We start from the raw sequence: 5,632 nt of genomic DNA, 5'->3' as shown, positions 1-5,632 counted from the left end.
TCTCATACCCGACAGGTTTATGCACCTTATGTACAGCAATATGCACCGAATGAATGGAATCCTTAAGAATATTACCGCAAACACTGGTTGCTTGGTTCTTCTCCTGCTGCTGTTCCAGGATGGACAGTCACCTTTGTAGAGTGCGGCTTTTCTGTTGGGCTCACCAGGAATCTCCTTGGTGCAGAAGTGCAGTTCCGCAGCCTCTTGGACTAACGTAAAATGGCTTACCTGCAATATGACACCTTGATGAAAGGACCTGTTGTTTCTCGGTTTACATATGTAGTGTTAACAATGTGCTATCTCTGCTGATATATCTTGTACAGATACCTTGTAGCTAAAACATTATCAGAGTAAAATGAGTGTAGTAAATTCAATTTGTGCAAATAGTAAAGTAACTTATTCTCCCTTCCAAAAAGCAGTTCTGTAGAAATACTTCTGAACAGTGACTGTCTAAACTGCCTCCAAAAGGTATGTTGGTTATTCCTGTGGAAGGAGGAGATACTTCAAAGTGGCAGGTAGCTTCTTTCAGATGAGATAGTAAGAGAACCTTTGATCACGTGAGATACCCTTTATTGGCTTTCTTATAGTGTTTGTCGTCAAGTTCAGTTATTAGTGAAATCACTTCCGTGGGACAACTGTTCTGTTTAGGTAGCTGGTGAGTCTTCAAACAATTGTAGGCTCTTTAGTGTTTTAGCCTAGCTAATGAATTTCTGTAGTTCTAAATGAAAATGTGCAGCCCAGCTACTCTACTTCAAAGGCAGGCTGTAGGTATGAGCCATTTACTTTGACAACTCTATAATGCTGTTAGAATGGGAAGCTAAGCAAATCTGCTTTGTTAAATGTAATGGCTAAGAAAAAACGGCCAGCTAAATTTTTGAGACTTTTTCCTGTGGAAAGGCTGATGTTTCTTTAATGATAAGGAACCTGTCTCTGCTGAAGTGCAGCATAAATTCAAATACTGCCTTGGTGTTGCTTAAAACAGGTAAATACTGAGCAATAATTATTGAGGTACAGAACAGCTTGTTTCTTCCCTGCACCTAGGTCTGTTAATCCTCAGATATCTATATTGAACCTTTCGTGTTTCAAAGCTGAGAAGTATGAGGAAGAGCTGAGAGGCTTTTATGACTGTGCAGTTGGCATGTACAGGAAATAACTAGTGAGGTACTGTCAATAAATTGGTCTGTCAGTTGTGTGAATTTCCAGCATTTGAACACTGTAAGGAGAATTTATTTTGAAACTTTGAAAGCTAAGGTAAAATGTCACAGAGTTTAAGCTTGGAGCTATTTAGATTTTTCTGAAAACAGATACATATGTGTGAGGACAAAAAGTGCGGGTAGGTCAGCTGGCCTGGAATAGGTGGTGTTGCACATCTATCAAAGATAATAGGCTCTTTCTGGCAGGGGACTTAAGGGTTAGACTGTCTTTATTTACAGTAAAAATCAAGTGGTGCTATGGGTGTTAGTGAATTCAAGTCCTAGGTGTGTAACTTGACACTAATCTGCATTGGACCATGCTGTAGGCCAAAACAGATGAAGATCATGGTATCGTTAATACATCATGATTCACTTACCTTTTAAGCCAAAGCGCTGATTAGTCTCGAAAGGGCATTAGAATCCAGAATATGCTATTTACTGTTGGATCTAGCTTTGTCTACCTTTCCATGGACCTTCTCTGGAAGTTTTGCAAAGAGTCTTTTAATTTGCTAGGCTTATTGGGTCACTGAAGAATAAACAAATCCCTCTTTTTGTGGGAATCCCCAAACTTGTCTTGCCTTCAGTTTGGGATTTAGCACTTTTCACACTGATTTGATAAGCCCTTGCTACATGCTGTATAGCTTATGTTTTTTGTGAAGGCTTATTTCTAAGCTCTTGAGAGAAAATCAGCTTGTGCTGGAAAAAAGTTACAGCTTTCTGCTCTGAAGGCCTTCACCCTTGAAAATTAGGACGGAAACTGAGTGTTTGAAGGAATGAATAAGCCCTGCTAATGGTCTGCATTCACTTTCAGACTCTTCCTATCTGGCTCTGGAAGAGAATGGAAGCCGCCTTCCTCGCAGCATGTAAGGCAGAACATGAGTTACATTGCTAAACTGTTTAAAATCCTATTGTGCTGTGGTAAGGAGGATCTAGGGTTGTGAGTTAAGCTGGGAGGTTGATGTAGATGTGGGATGGATAGCATATTTTTCAAACCAGATGTTCTGAAACTTAGACCAGTGATACTGAGATGTAACTGCTTTGCAGCTAGCGCTCCTGAGCTTCAGCTTTTTTAGTTCTGACTAGTCAATGTGCGCCCTGCTCAGCATGCAGCTCCCCCCATCCCCCCCCATGAATACTTCCTCTGCTTCTTGACAGCCATTTACTTTACTGTTTTTGCCATTAGATAATATATTCTCTACTACATATTGTTAAACCTAAGGAATCTATTTTCTATAATTGATACACTTAAAGATAGTGTCAGTTCAGATACAGCAAGACAGTTATGGCTGCTAAATCATTTAAGTATACTCTTGGTGTTGAATGAGTAATGCTTACAAACCACTAAAGAGATAGTGTTTTTGTTTATAAACAACTATTTTGAAGGCAGATACTCTCTCATGAAACTGAACATACTTCAACTATGTCAGCTCAAGTGTGCAATTACTGAGAAGGCTTGATTTTGAAGCATTACTAATCTCACTTGTATAACCCCCTTCATTGGGGGAGCAAAGGGTACTCATGTGCTAATTCTTCACTAGTTGTATTTCTGTACCCTGCATAGTTAAGAGATGCTAGATAAATCTGTCCCTTGCTCCTTCTTGTCTGTTTTTTAAACTTTGATTACATGTACAATAAAATATTTCTTTATATTCACTTAGTCTATTTGGATGATCCATCTTTTCCTCCACTCCAGGAATGAACCACCCCCACTGTATGCTCTGGCTCCTTCTTTACATGGCCCATGTCCTAATTCGAGGTTGGAGGGAAAGCTTATCAGATGTGTTGTATTGGAGCTGAATGAGCTGCAGCAATAGGGTTAAAGGCCCGTGATGAGGCTGTGAGCTGAGACACAAACAACTGCTGCGTGATCCCAACTATACGGATGTGTAACCCTATCCTGTGTCCTGCTTCTAGACCTCTTCTCTGGTTTATCTAGTTGCCCTTCAGAGGTCGGCAAAGGTTCTTACAACACTGAGTATCAGAGGATCAATCCCTTGCCTGAGATCCCTTGGATCTGTCTGAGATGTTAGAGAAATACAGATTCATGCTGAATGGGATAAGCAGAGTCTACAATATGATGTATACAGAGGACGCAAACTGCAGCCACAGGAGGTGGTTACACTTGTTTCATGATACTTTCTCACAGAGAAAGGATGGGGAAAAGCTGGGAAGCATCCTTATCCTTCACAATTAACAGTCTTCACAGGCTCAAATACAGCACTGTCTGGCTTTGTAACACTTGAAATACCTGAATGTTGGCCTGTTAACATGTGGTGTAGCTCACTACTCCGAGTGTATTCAGGAGTGATAGAAAGAATCTGAACGGGTTTCACAAATTCTTTCCTCCTCTGAAGGGTGGCTGAGTAGCCTATGGGGTATACAATACTGTAATTATTTTTTTTAACAAAACATATCTTATTTTGATCAGCTTAAACTTCTCACCTTTCCCAAGGCAAAATACCCTGTTTTCTAGTTCCAACAAAAACTGACTGGAAACAATGTGAAGCTGTTACTGATCTGTAGCTGGAAAAGCCTGTTCAAACGTCTGTGTAGACCGTCTTACGGGGGTTTTAAATAAGACACATGAACTCTAGATTAGTTAAGTTTGAAAATGTTTGAGAACAGCAAATGGTGTCTCTGTAGTGAAAGCACTGAAATACCTTTACTGGTTTTCTAAATGAGAATGCATAGTTGATCACTTCTCACATTCCTTATGTCAAAAACTTCATTTAAGTTTCAGGTAAGTTGCATGGCAGGGGTTAGCAATGAGGTGTGGAGTTGACTTTACTCATTGGAGAGATTTAGCATATGCTAGATGCAGGAAAGGGACAGATTATGTTGATCAGGTTTACTACTACATACTTCAGAAGGGAAGCTCTCTAAGGTTTTTTGTCTCTGTAGATGAAGTCCTTGGTTCTGAATGACCTGGCTAACTGAAATACCGTGATAAAACTCTACAGAAACTGATGAATTTCTGCCAGATTAACCTTTAAAAACATTTTTTTTTTCATCAACTAACCATCTTTCAGTGAATTGCAATGCAGCCTTTGAAGGCTTTCTCTGCTGCTTCTCTTGTGGGTATAAGGCAAGCCCTCCCAACGATCTCTTAAGTGACTGCTGCCAAATGATCCCACAAAGATTTTGCCCCTTTGGAGGAAGTGAGGACGTGATGGTCTCTAGGTAGCTGTGTGTGGTCTACTAAACTCTATTAATATGTAAAAGCTAATGGCTGAACAGATTCAAAGACAGTGTGATTGGTTTTATCACTTCGGCAATGGAAGAAAGTATCAAAATAATATCGGTGTTAAAATCTATACAAATAATTTCTCATAAAATTAAATATTATTTGCTGAAACACTTTATAAACTGAAATATATGGGGTCATTAGAAACTTTGCTTTCTGCTTCTACAGCATGAGCCTTTTTTTTCCCCCAACATACAGGCAGCTCAGAGTTGCCATAACTAATTGCCCTCCAACTCACTTGTGTACCCAGGGTCTCTTATCAGTTTTACTATTTAATCTGTGCTCACGCAGAGAAGTTGAACCATATTATTTGATTTACTCTGTGTGTTATACTAATTTGGGTGGGATTGACTGGCTTGTCTCTGCAGAATATTTGGTACGTTCATTCCTAAATTGCTTTTTGTCACAAAGATAGCATGGGTTGCCTTACATCTAGCTGTTATAACTGAATTACTGAGTAAGTCCTGTCAATTTTGTTTACAAGGGCGCTGGTGTGCTATGAATCATGCTTTCTGGGAGATACCCAGAGGCTTAGGTATCTTTTAGCATTTATCCAGCTCAAAACCAAGATAAATTTATGTAGAAATACAGGTTGACTGTAGGATTTCCCATTTGTATTTTTATATGTGGTCTTTCCATTTTTCCTCTGAAATGCTTTATATTATCCTGTTCTTCAGGAAACTGGCTTGCAATAACAAACATTATGGACGTGCATGCGTTCCTCCCCTTTACCTGGTTTATAGGGAAAGACACAGAATAGGGTTTAACTTGCTCCTGGCCTTGCTACTATAGCTGTTTTTCAAATAAAGAAAATAGCAGGACTCTTTATATTGATTTTTCTTTCTGAAGCCTGTTTTCTTTATGGTTTCAGCTGCTCTCAAAATCTATATGCATGTATCTGTCAAAACTCTTCAAGCTTTCAAGAGGGGCACCCCTGTGTTGCTGATCGAGTGGGCACTGCTTGCTAATATTCCTTGATGTTGTTGCTGCTAAGCCATAGCTATTTTTCTGTTCTAATACTGTCCTTTGTCTTTTCTCCGTTCTCATTCATTTCTCCTTCTTTTTCTCTTAGTTTATGGCTCCTTCTCCAGGTTTTCTCCACAGCAGTATGTCCATGTTGGAGTTCAGCTCCTTGAGACACGTGATAGCAGCTCTTTGAAGGACAACTGAACTGCTTGCCCGACCCTCCTGATCT

Source organism: Phaethon aethereus (genome assembly GCF_964289735.1).
Source record: "Phaethon aethereus genome assembly, chromosome: 9".
NCBI classification, from domain to species: domain Eukaryota; kingdom Metazoa; phylum Chordata; class Aves; order Phaethontiformes; family Phaethontidae; genus Phaethon; species Phaethon aethereus.
Note: the sequence above shows the minus strand (reverse complement) of the source record.